Below are 13,130 nucleotides of genomic sequence, written 5' to 3' on the forward strand. Positions count from 1 at the left end.
TCCACCACCAATTACGCTATGCCCTTACCATTGTTAAGAAGTAAAAGAGAAGAGAAGCGACCCGACATACTGACCGTCAAGGACGGGAGGCCTACAAAATGGGAGTCAGAGAAGGGCAGACTGTAGGATTCAAAATAAAGGTTAGGGACGTAGCCAACGGGTGGGGTACATGTCAATAAGCAAGCAACGTGGGATTATAAAATCCCATTGTATTTATGTTCAGCTCCCTCGGCAGATTGTTCCTGGGCTCAGGTGTTTAGACATACTGGGGGACGGAGAGATGAGACGGGGGGAGGGGGGGGGCTGGACGTCTAGATGGAGGATAAGAAGGTATAACGACATCCCCACGGAGATGGTAGTAACAATAGTAAAGGTCACTAAAGAGGCCAATTGAACAGGGATTGGGCAAAGTTGACTTACTCGGCCAACCCACCTAGGTTCACTTTAACTCCTGGCGAATACCAGTGTTACAGACATAGAAATGGCACCCGTAACTTGGGTGATTTTGATGGCTGTAAGGATATAATTAATGTGACTGATTTAGATAAGGAAGGGAGAAAAAAAATTATGAACCTTACCATCCCTCTGACTGATGTGTGGTGGGCATGTACTAACAAAGGGAGCATTCGACAGACATTACCAGAGGGATGGGTGGGTACTTGTGCCCCAGGATTGTTGGTCCAACCTGTAAGAATTAGTCATCAAAGACCAGTGACAGGAAGAATAATCAGGAGGAGAAGAAATATAGGTCAGGAAGGGAATAGCACAATTTGGATAGATGGTATAGGCATCCCCAGGGGTGTTCCAGACGAATACAAAGCTATGAATCAAATATGGGAGGGTTTTACCACAACATTTTTCTGGTGGGTGACGATAAACAAGAATGTGAATTGGATTAATTATATCTATTACAACCAACAACGATTTATTAACCAGACTAGAGATGCAGTAAAGGGGATCTCCGAACAATTATCCTGTTAGGCCTACTGCTGCTAGGTAGCTCTCTCTCTGCTCTCCCCCTCCCCTCTGTCTGTTTTTGATTGCAGGAGTGAAGTCTGGTGTGCGGGAGTCAGGGTTCCAGCTGCAGCTCATTTACCATAATCACCTCAGCCTTTAAGACCCGGTCAAACTTGCCACTCATCGTCAGATCATAGTCAAGACTACCATGTTAGTTTCGCTGTTGACTCAACCTGCTTGTTTTCGCCCTTTGTGTTTTTGGCCTGTTCTAGTTACTTTTCTCCTGTGCCACAGATGATTGGAACCTGACTCCTGCCTCCGCTTCACTCCTGCCACCACCATCCTGCTTTCCACTACCGGACCGTCCTTTTGGACTCACCACGGACACTAGGACATTACGGTACCACTTCTGCTCTGAACCTGGATCTGTTACCCTCCCTGTAAACCTGGACTTGCTCTTCCCCTATTATTGGAAACATGGACAAATTGAACTATGTAAATAAACCTGTTAAACCTTCTCTGGCTCGGTGTAGTTGTCTGCATTTGGGTTCCAATCCAGTTGAATCATGACAGTATGATCTGACCATGATGAACCCAGCAGACTGTAGCTCGGATACCACCCCAGAGTGCACTCAGATTCGGACTGCCATAGCCAATCAGGGCATTTTACTTGGCCAACATGATACTTTGTTTAAGACTATTTCTGAGAACAGTCAGATGCTGCTTAATCAGATTCAATTACTCACCCATCAGGTGTCTGCCCTTACTACCCAAATTAATAATGCACCCCTCGTTCATGGCATACAAACTGCTCCTCCAGCCCAGATCAGAGAGCCTTTTGTTCCTGCTCCAGAGTGCTATGACGGGAACATGGGAACCTGTGGTGATTTTTTGACTCAATGCTCGCTAGTGTTTGAACAACAGCCCCTCACCTACGCCTCAGAGAGAGCCCGTATTGCCTACCTTATCAACTCTACTAGCGATTCCGCTCGTTCCTGGGGATCCGCGGTCTGGGAGAGTCAGTCGGACATTTGCAACGCTTACGTTGCCTTCACCACTGAGATGAGGAAGGTTTTCGACCACCCCGTACGGGGCAAGGAGGCTGCTAAACGGTTGTTGTCTCTTCGGCAGGGGTCTCGCAGTGTGGCGGAGATGGCAGTGGAGTTTCGGACGTTAGCGGCAGTGAGTGGTTGGAATGACGAGGCATTACAAGGAGTGTTCATTAATGCTTTGTCTGAGACTTTGAAGGATGAATTGGTGTCATATGATGAATCGCCTACGCTGGATAACCTTATTTCACTCACCATCAGGTTGGATAATCGGATTCGGGAGCGCCGCCGGGAGAGGAGTGGTAGTTCCAAGCAACCTGTCTGTCGTCAACCAACTCCTCCCCGCCTCTTCCCTACGGAGAAGGCCGAGTCTTCCCGAGTCGATACTAGGAGCACTGAACCCGAAGCCATGGAGGTGGGTCGTGCACGGTTGTCCTCAGAGGAGCGTGCAGGTCGTATTCAGGTTCGGGCCTGCCTGTATTGTGGAGAAGCTGGTCATTTTGTTCCTTCCTGCCCAGTTCGTCCGGGAAAAGGGCCGGCTCATCATTAATGGGAGAAGTTTTGGTGAGCCGAACAGCGGATTCTTCCTCTTCTCCCCGCATTCTGCTCCAGGCATCCCTCCAGTGGCAGGTCCAGGATTTCCCTGTTAGTGCGCTGGTTGACTCTGGTGCCGATGAAAGCTTTTTGGATCGAGAGTTGGCTCAACAAATGGAGTTAGAGACTGTTCCTATGGACCGTCCGCTGCAGGCTAAGGGTCTAAATGGACAATTGTTGACCCGTATTACTCATCAGACTGTCTCTGTTTGTCTCAGAGTGTCGGGTAATCATCAGGAGAGCATTCAATTTCACATAATTGACTGCCCACAGACCCCCCTGGTCCTTGGTATCCCCTGGCTCATAAGACACAATCCACACATTGATTGGGTGACAGGTAGAATTGTTTCATGGAGCACATTTTGTCATGTGAACTGTTTGTGTTCTGCTCAGACCCCTGCCAGCACTGTGCCTCAACCTCCACTGGAGTCCATGGATCTCTCTGCTGTTCCTGACGTGTATCATGACCTGGCATCCGTTTTCTGCAAACACAGAGCTACTTCTCTTCCTCCTCACCGGCCATACGACTGTGCCATTGACCTCCAGCCAGGAGCCCCTCTCCCTAACAGTCGCCTGTACAATCTCTCCCGCCCGGAGACGGAGGCTATGGAGAACTACATGCGGGACTCCTTGGCGGCAGGTATTATTCGTCCTTCCTCGTCACCTGTAGGAGCGGGATTCTTTTTTGTTGGAAAGAAGGATAAGACCCTCAGACCCTGTATTGATTACCGTGGACTTAACATCACCATTAAGAACAAGTATTCTCTGCCTTTCATTAATTCTGCTTTTCCCCTCCTTCATGGTGCTACCATCTTTACGAAACTGGATCTACGAAATGCGTATCACCTGGTGCGCATTCGTAAAGGTGATGAATGGAAGACTGCCTTCAACACACCCTTGGGACATTTTGAGTATCTGGTCATGCCTTTCGGTTTGTCTAATGCCCCTGCTGTTTTTCAGGCACTCGTGAATGATGTCCTTCGGGACATGTTGAATCGTTTCGTTTTTGTCTATCTGGATGATATCCTGATTTTCTCAGAGTCCTCCCAGGAACATGAACTGCATGTGCGCCAGGTGTTGCAAAGGTTGTTGGAGAACAAACTATTTGTGAAGATGGAGAAATGTGAATTTCATGTGTCTGAGACCTCTTTTTTGGGTTACATAATAGCTCAGGGGGAGTTGCGGATGGACCCAGCTAAGATCTCTGCGGTCACGGACTGGCCAGCCCCCTCCACCCGCAAACAACTTCAACGATTCCTGGGGTTTGCGAACTTCTACAGGAGGTTCATCAAGGACTACAGCCGCATTGCGGCACCACTCACCGCTCTCACCTCCATCTCACTACCGTTCGCTTGGAATGAAGGGGCCAAATCAGCGTTCGAAGAACTGAAACATCGCTTCGCCTCGGCTCCCATTCTGATGCAGCCGGACCCCGACCGCCAGTTTGTCGTGGAGGTGGATGCATCCGACACTGGGGCAGGTGCGGTGTTGTCACAACGTTCTCCTGAAGATAACAAACTGCATCCCTGTGCTTTTCTTTCACGGAAGCTTTCTCAGGCAGAGAGGAATTATGATGTTGGCAATCGTGAACTGCTCGCCGTTAAGCTGGCTCTCGAGGAGTGGCGGCATTGGTTGGAGGGGGGCGGAACAACCCTTCATCGTTGGACGGATCACAAGAATCGGCATACATCCAGTCAGCTAAGCAGCTCAATCCCCGTCAAGCCAGGTGGGCACAATTTTTTGGGAGATTCAATTTTTCTCTGTCTTACCGTCCTGGGTCACGCAACGTCAAGCCTGACGCCCTGTCTCGTGTTCATTCTGCTGTTGATACTGGTCGTAACCCTGAACCCATCTTGCCTCCTACCTGCAGTATTGCGGCCATTACATGTGACATCGAAGGGATTGTTAGACAGGCTCAACATCATCAAGCTGACCCTGGGAGCGGTCCTCCTAACCGGTTGTTTGTCCCTGAGTCTGTTCGCTCCCAGGTACTTCAGTGGGCTCACTCGTCTCCCCTTACCTGTCACCCTGGAGTTACTCGGACCCTTGACTTTGTGCGACGGAAGTTCTGGTGGCCCAGGATGGAGGCGGACACTGGAGCCTTCATTGCTGCTTGTACGAAGTAAGAACTCCACCCAGGCCAGCGCTGGTCATCTACGACCTCTGCCAATACCCAGCTGGCCCTGGTCCCACATTGCATTGGATTTTGTCACTGGACTTCCCCCCTCGTCTGGAAAGACTGTCATTCTTACTGTGATTGATCGTTTTTCTAAGTTTGCTCATTTTTGGCCCTACCTAAACTGCCCACTGCCAGAGAGACGGCTGATATTTTGGTTGAACATGTGTTCCGCTCTCATGGTCTACCCACTGATATTGTCTCTGACAGGGGTCCCCAGTTTGTCTCCCAGGTATGGAAAGCTTTCTGTAAAGCTTTGGGCATCACATCCAGCCTGTCCTCTGGATATCACCCCCAGACCAACGGGTAAGCCGAGAGAGCGAACCAGGAGATGGAGACCGCTCTCCGCTGTGTCACAGGGTCTAACCCTGGGTCTTGGAGCTCCATGCTCCCCTGGGTGGAATATGCTCATAACACCTTGACTAACGCTTCCTCTGGTTTGTCTCCCTTTCGGTGTGCTCTGGGTTATCAACCTCCCCTGTTCCCTTCTCAAGAGAGGGAACTGGCGGTACCCTCGGTGCAGTCCCACATGCGCCGCTGCTTCAAGGTCTGGAGGAAGGCCAGGGTAGCTCTGTCCCGAGCTTCGTCGTACATGCAGAGGCAAGCCAACCGTCACCAGTCCCAGGCTCCCGGTTACTCTCCTGGTCAAGAGGTATGGCTTAAGTCACGTGATCTTCCATTGAAGGTAGAATCTAAGAAGATGGCGCCGCGTTTTATAGGACCGTTCAAGATACTGTCTATTGTTAACCCCTGCGCGGTTAAACTACAGCTTCCTGCCTCCCTACGGGTTCATTCCACTTTTCATGTGTCCCAGATCAAGCCTGTGTCTGTCAGCCCTCTGTGCCCGCCCTCTCGTCCCCCTCCTCCGCCCAGGATCGTGGGTGGGGGTCCTGTCTACACTGTCCGGCGACTTCTGGATGTTCGCCGCCGGGGTCATGGTTTCCAGTACCTGGTGGATTGGGAGGGTTATGGTCCTGAGGAACGTCCCTGGGTTCCCAGGAGCTTCATTGTGGATCCTGCTCTGGTCCGTGATTTTCATAGGTTACATCTGGATAAACTCCGCCGGCCGCCGGGTGGCGTCCGTAGAGGGGGGGGTACTGTTAGGCCTACTGCTGCTAGGTAGCTCTCTCTCTGCTCTCCCCCTTCCCTCTGTCTGTTTTTGATTGCAGGAGTGAAGTCTGGTGTGCGGGAGTCAGGGTTCCAGCTGCAGTTCATTTACCATAATCACCTCAGCCTTTAAGACCCGGTCAAACTTGCCACTCATCGTCAGATCATAGTCAAGACTACCATGTTAGTTTCGCTGTTGACTCAACCTGCTTGTTTTCGCCCTTTGTGTTTTTGGCCTGTTCTAGTTACTTTTCTCCTGTGCCACAGATGATTGGAACCTGACTCCTGCCTCCGCTTCACTCCTGCCACCACCATCCTGCTTTCCACTACCGGACCGTCCTTTTGGACTCACCACGGACACTAGGACGTTACGGTACCACTCCTGCTCTGAACCTGGATCTGTTACCCTCCCTGTAAACCTGGACTTGCTCTTCCCCTATTATTGGAAACCTGGACAAATTGAACTATGTAAATAAACCTGTTAAACCTTCTCTGGCTCGGTGTAGTTGTCTGCATTTGGGTTCCAATCCAGTTGAATCATGACATATCCGCCATCCCACTCATGACTTAGTAAAAGATGTTGGCTCTAGATCAGGCAGAAAGGGCCGGTGTCTATAGAATGATAAGCCATTGTTGCACATGTATCCCTAACAACACCACACTGGATGGGACAGTCACCAGAGCTCTTGCAGAATTAACTGCACTAAGTGAAGAATGAACTGAGAACTCAGAAGTTAGTACATCGTGGATAGGGTGGTTTGATGAAATGTTTGGTAAATGGAAAACCCTAGCAGCCACCATCTTAGGGGCGGTCAGTGTTTGTATGGGTATTCTTGTATTATGTGGTTGTTGTCTTGTTCCCTGTGTCCGAGGATTGGTGAGTTAGGCGTTGGTGAAATGCAGTATCTCAACAATGATGAGAGATGGACCGACTCCGGACTCTGACCAGGGGAATGTGAAAAACGATCCTCCAGGCTTGGTGGATGACGAGGATTTGGACCCTGAAAGACCGTAATTGGATGAAATGTTTATTAGTTCTGACGTAATCTCTGAGATTAATCATGCTTGTAAATACATTTATCCTGAATGTGAAACATTTAGTCAAAGGGGTGGATTGATAGTCATTATTCTTAAAATACAAATTAATCTAAAGGATTTCACCCCAAATACAGTATAAATGTGTGAACGGTGTTAGAGTTATAATGTAGTGTCAACCCACTAACAGAGGGGGCGGGACTAAACATTCCAGGGTGAAGGGGACTGAGAAAACGGGTTAAAAAAAGCCTCCTAAAGGTGGACGGAGCAAAGTGCCTTTGTGTGTCAAGGGGTATAAAGCTGTATGTATGTTTTTTGGCAGCAGAGCTCTCCATGATTAAAAATACAGATCATTCTTGCTGGTTGTGGACCTTGAATCATTTATGATTAAAACCAGAGCCTTACAACCCCTGGTAATGATTCAAGCTTAGGTTGAATTAGAGATAGAAACTTGAATATACTGTGAAAACCGAATTGACCCCAACCTTGCTTTCCTCTCTAGGCTGTCATATTGTAGAGTCACAGAGGAAGGCTGTGGTTCTCTGGCTGCCACTTTGAGGTTAGGTCCCTCACACCTGAGAGAGCTGGACCTGAGTTACAATCACCCAGGGGACTCGGGAGTGGAGCTGCTCTCTGCTGTACTGGAGGATCCACACTGTAGACTGGAAAACCTCAGGGAAAGAATGAACATAGGATTGGATTAATCAATTCAATATTTGTAAAATATGAATAGTGGTTGCAGTCTGGCATTTAATCTATTCTTTGTTTATCAAAATAGTGTGGACCATGGTGGGGCATGCAGGCTCAAACGCGGATGTACCAAATGTAAGTCATGCCCTACTATGGAGTCCAGGAGTAAATTCACCAGGCAATTTATGATATGTATAAATCTAACATATTATTTACATGAGAATGTATTATTTAAATGAATAAAAAAACAGAAAACCTTTTAAGTTTCATAGTTGAGATTTAGTGTAGTGGCATGATTGTTTGAGCTCACACTGGACCCTGACACAGCACACAGACTGCTCTCTCTGTCTGAGGACAACAAAAATGTGACAGAGGTGAGAAAGAAGCAGCCCTATCCTGATCACCCAGAGATTTGAGCAATCGAAACAAGTGCTCTGTAGAGGGACTGTCAGGGAGATTACTGAGAGGTGGAGTGGGGAGTGGGTCGGTATAGGTTTGACATATAAAGGAATCTGCAGAAAAGGAAGGGGTGATGATACCTGGTTCAGTTGCAATGGCAAGTCCTGGAGACTGTTGGTTTGCTCTGATGGCAAGTACATTGAAAACACTACCCTACTTTGTCACCTCCTCCCACTCTTGTAGAATAAGTGTATCTGGATGGGTCTGGTGGCACTCTGTCCTTTTACAGAGTCTCCTCTGATGCACTGAACCACCTGCACACATTCCACGCAAAATTCACTGAGCCCCTCTAGCCAGGGTTTGGAGTTCATGAAGGCTCTTCAGTGTCCCTGTAACACGTAGAACAGCATTCTGTGTCCTGGATGTCCTGAGTCCTCAGGGAAGTCACGTTCCTGTTCAAACACAAATGTGCCACATATTTGCACATACCATTTTTTTCTGCACCTGACCATGTGTAATCTCGGTTAACCCAGAAGTAAAATCTTGCGTACACGCAGAATCTGCCCACGGGAGATGAGTCCTTGTGTGGGACACGTATTATACTTCATTCACTGCTTCTTATACTGTAATATGATATATGTAATATGTTGTATGTAATTAGCGTCTGCTAAATGACCAAAATGTAATCTTTCTGATAAATGCAGCATTGATTTTTTTGTCTGTAACATTAACTGTCCTATGATGCTTTTGCTGTTGATAGTAATCAAGGAATAAAAGAGATTACCATTGAGTCCACGCATCACTCCTTTAATCGATGAGTGATAAAACACTGTTAACTGATCTATTTTAGTTACTGTAAATGTCAACTGCAGTGTTCTTGGCAGAAACATGTTAAGGTTTGTACCAGTGGAGGCTGGTGCGAGGGGCTAAACTGGGGGCCGCCCCTGCACCTCTCCTGTTCCCCTGACTCACCTCAGACCTGTACCTTAGATCAGTGTCTAGGTCAACTCAAAGGTCTTTAATTATACAGGTTTAAAAATAGAACTGTCCACGAGTAGACAATGGTAGATGAAAGGGACTGTGGTCTCTCCATAACGATTCAGTGAATAATTTATCACCACTAAAAGATCCTGTTTCCCTCTGATGTCGTTTGTCTTTGCTGTTCGTCATTAAATAATTTGTCTCAGATCACATCAAGACCTGTACATCAATGGGCATGTAATACTGACATATTAGGCAATCCACTCCTATGTGTGACAGCTTATCTCAAGATGAAAATCAGACAGAAAAGGCTTTCCATTATTGCAATTTTTATTGAGCAATACAACATACCAATGGAAAAATAACTGATATCCTTTTGAGATCATTGATAAAATGAATTCCCCTGAAAAACCTGAACATTGTATGGACAGAAAGTTGTGGAATGCTTCAGACGGTTGCACTGATTGTGCAAGTCTTCATGAAATGCCAGATAGCTCTTTTCAACATCAACAAATGCATCTACAGTCAGAAAAACATACTGCTTTGTCTAATTTGACCTTTTTTATACTATTATCAGTGATTTCTTAGTTTGTCTGGGGAGGCACTTTTATAGAGACCTAAGATGGGAGCAAGGGGCGACAGCAGTGAGCATATCATAACCAAATCATACCAGGTCCAAACAATGCTGGCACATATTAACTTGTAATATATTAGCTTCCTTTGAATGCACCAACAATTAAATTCACTAATCACCCAGACATCGTCAACCCTCTTCTTCTAAATACACTAAACATTAAATAATAGCAAACCAATCTCGACATTCTCAATTGTTTTTATTCACATTTTCTATGAGGATCCACTACCAAGTGCTTCTCTGCACCTCGTAACAGGCCTTACCCAGCCATAACTGTCCAGTTTTCAAATATGTCTGTATCAAATAAAAAATGAATGTGTGAAAGCTTCTTTCAAAGTAACATTCACCTGCACTCGTGGTACAACTTTGAGTTAACAGTTAAGTTTGCTTTGCTTTATCTTGGCCAGGTCGCAGTTGTAAATGAGAACTTGTTCTCAACTGGCTTACCTGGTTAAATAAAGGTGAAACAAGAAAAGTATTGGTCAAACAGTATTTTGTTTTAAATTATTGTGATAACCTCAACACCAATTCACTCCTGTATTATAATTCCCCTCAGTCCTCAGCACACTCCTACTCTCTTTTCGTTTACTCACAACAGTAGTTTAACGTGTCTATCTACTGAACAGCTGAACAGTAAAATGACAAATATTAAGGCCACTGTCAGGCTAAAATCATTGGACTGGGCCTCCCGAGTGGCGCAGCGGTCTATGGCACTGCATTGCAGTGCTAGAGGCGTCACTACAGACCCGGGCTCGATCCCGGGCTGTGTCACAACCGGCCGTGATCGGGAGTCCCATAGGGCGGCGCACAGTTGGCCCAGTGTCATCCGAGTTAGGGGAGGGTTTGGCCGGGGGGGGGGCTTTACTTGGCTCATCGTGCTCTAGCGACTCTTTGTGGCAGGCCGGGCGCCTTCAGGCTGACCTTGGTCGTCAGTTGAACAGTGTTTCCTCCAACACATTGGTGCGGCTGGCTTCCGGGTTAAGCAGGCGGGTGTTAAGAAGTGTGGTTTTGCGGGTCATGTTTCGGAGGACGCATGACTTGACCTTCGCCTCCCGAGCCCGTTGGGGAGTTGCAGCGATGAGACAAGATCGAAATTGGGGAGAAAAAGGGGGGTTATATATAAATATATATATATATATATATACAGGTATCAGCAGAGGGGAGAAAAAGTGATTTGATCCCGTACTGCATTATTGTACATTTGTCCACTGACAAAGACATGATCAGTCTATAATTTTAATGGTAGTTTATTTTGAACAGTGAGAGACAGAATAACAACAAAGAAAATCCAGAAGAATTCGATGTCAAAAATGTTAGAAATTGATTTGCATTTTAATGAGGGCAAATAAGTATTTGACCCTCTGCAAAACATGACTTAGTACTTGGTGGCAAAACCCTTGTTGGCAATCACAGAGGTCAGACGTTTCTTGTAGTTGGCCACCAGGTTTGCACACATCTCAGGAGGGATTTTGTCCCACTCCAAGTCATTAAGATTTCGAGCCTGACGTTTGGCAACACGAACCTTCAGCTCCCTCCACAGATTTTCTATGGGATTAAGGTCTGGAGACTGGCTAGGCCACTCCAGGACCTTAATGTGCTACTTCTTGAGCCACTCCTTTGTTGCCTTGGCCGTGTGTTTTGGGTCATTGTCATGCTGGAATACCCATCCACGACCCATTTTCAATGCCCTGGCTGAGGGAAGGAGGTTCTCACCCAAGATTTGATGGTACATGGCCCCGTCCATCGTCCCTTTGATGCGGTGAAGTTGTCCTGTCCCCTTAGCAGAAAAACACCCCCAAAGCATAATGTTTCCACCTCCATGTTTGACGGTGGGGATGGTGTTCTTGGGGTCATAGGCAGCATTCCTCCTCCTCCAAACACGGCGAGTTGGGTTGATGCCAAAGAGCTCAATTTTAGTCTCATCTGACCACAACACTTTCACCCAGTTCTCCTCTGAATCATTCAGATGTTCATTGGCAAACTTCAGACGGGCCTGTATATGTGCTTTCTTGAGCAGGGGGACCTTGCGGGTGCTGCAGGATTTCAGTCCTTCACGGCGTAGTGTGTTACCAATTGTTTTCTTGGTGACTATGGTCTCAGCTGCCTTGAGCTCATTGACAAGATCCTCCCGTGTAGTTCTGGGCTGATTCCTCACCGTTCTCATGATCATTGCAACTCCACGAGGTGAGATCTTGCATGGAGCCCCAGGCCAAGGGAGATTGACAGTTATTTTGTGTTTCTTCCATTTGCGAATAATCGCACCAACTGTTGTCACCTTCTCACCAAGCTGCTTGGCGATGGTCTTGTAGCCCATTCCAGCCTTGTGTAGGTCTACAATCTTGTCCCTGACATCCTTGGAGAGCTCTTTGGTCTTGGCCATGGTGGAGAGTTTGGAATGTGATTGATTGATTGCTTCTGTGGACAGGTGTCTTTTATACAGGTAACAAGCTGAGATTAGGAGCACTCCCTTTAAGAGTGTGCTCCTAATCTCAGCTCGTTACCTGTATAAAAGACACCTGGGAGCCAGAAATCTTTCTAATTGAGAGCGGGTCAAATACTTATTTCCCTCATTAAAATGCAAATCAATTTATAACATTTCTGACATGCATTTTTCTGGATTGTTTTGTTGTTATTCTGCCTCTCACTGTTCAAATAAACCTACCATTAAAATTATAGACTGATAATTTCTTTGTCAATGGGCAAACGTACAAAATCAGCAGGGGATCAAATACTTTTTCGCCCTCACTGTGTGTGTGTGTGTGTGTATGTATATATGTATATGTGTATATATATATATATATATATATATATATATATATATATATATATATATATATATATATATATATACACATACATACATACATACATATATACACACACACACATATATACATACACACACATACATACATACATACATACATACATACATACATACATACATACATACACAGTATCTCACAACAGTGAGTACACCCCTCACATTTAAAAAAAAATATTTGAGTACATCTTTTCATGTGACAACACTGAAGAAATGACACTTTGCTACAATGTAAAGTAGCGAGTGTACAGCTTGTATAACAGTGTACATTTGCTGTCCCCTCAAAATAACTCAACACACAGCCAATAATGTCTAAACCACTGGCAACAAAAGTGAGTACACCCCTAAGTGAAAATGTCAAAAATTGGGCCCAATTAGCCATTTTCCCTCCCCGGTGTCATGTGACTCGTTAGTGTTACAAGGTCTCAGGTGTGAATGGGGAGCAGGTGTGTTACATTTGGTGTCATCGCTCTCACACTCCCTCATACTGGTCACTGGAAGTTCAACATGGCAAAGAACTCTCTGAGGATCTGAAAAAAAGAATTGCTGCTCTACATAAAGATGGCCTGGGCTATAAGAAGATTGCCAAGACCCTGAAACTGAGCTGCAGCACGGTGGCCAAGAACATACAGCGGTTTAACAGGACAGGTTCCACTCAGAACAGGCCTCGCCATGGTCAACCAA

General features: G+C 46.4%; 1 long non-coding RNA gene across 1 annotated transcript in view; it reads right to left on the bottom strand.

Moving 5' to 3' along the window:
- Positions 1-9,300: 9,300 nt before the first annotated feature.
- Positions 9,301-13,130, bottom strand: part of LOC123482365 — a 28,997-nt gene continuing 25,167 nt past the window's right edge. Inside the window, exon 2 of the long non-coding RNA XR_006657676.1 lies at positions 9,301-10,069. This is a non-coding gene — a long non-coding RNA (uncharacterized LOC123482365). The remainder of the gene's footprint in view (positions 10,070-13,130) is intronic.

Source organism: Coregonus clupeaformis, chromosome 31 (genome assembly GCF_020615455.1).
Source record: "Coregonus clupeaformis isolate EN_2021a chromosome 31, ASM2061545v1, whole genome shotgun sequence".
In the NCBI taxonomy this organism is placed as follows: domain Eukaryota; kingdom Metazoa; phylum Chordata; class Actinopteri; order Salmoniformes; family Salmonidae; genus Coregonus; species Coregonus clupeaformis.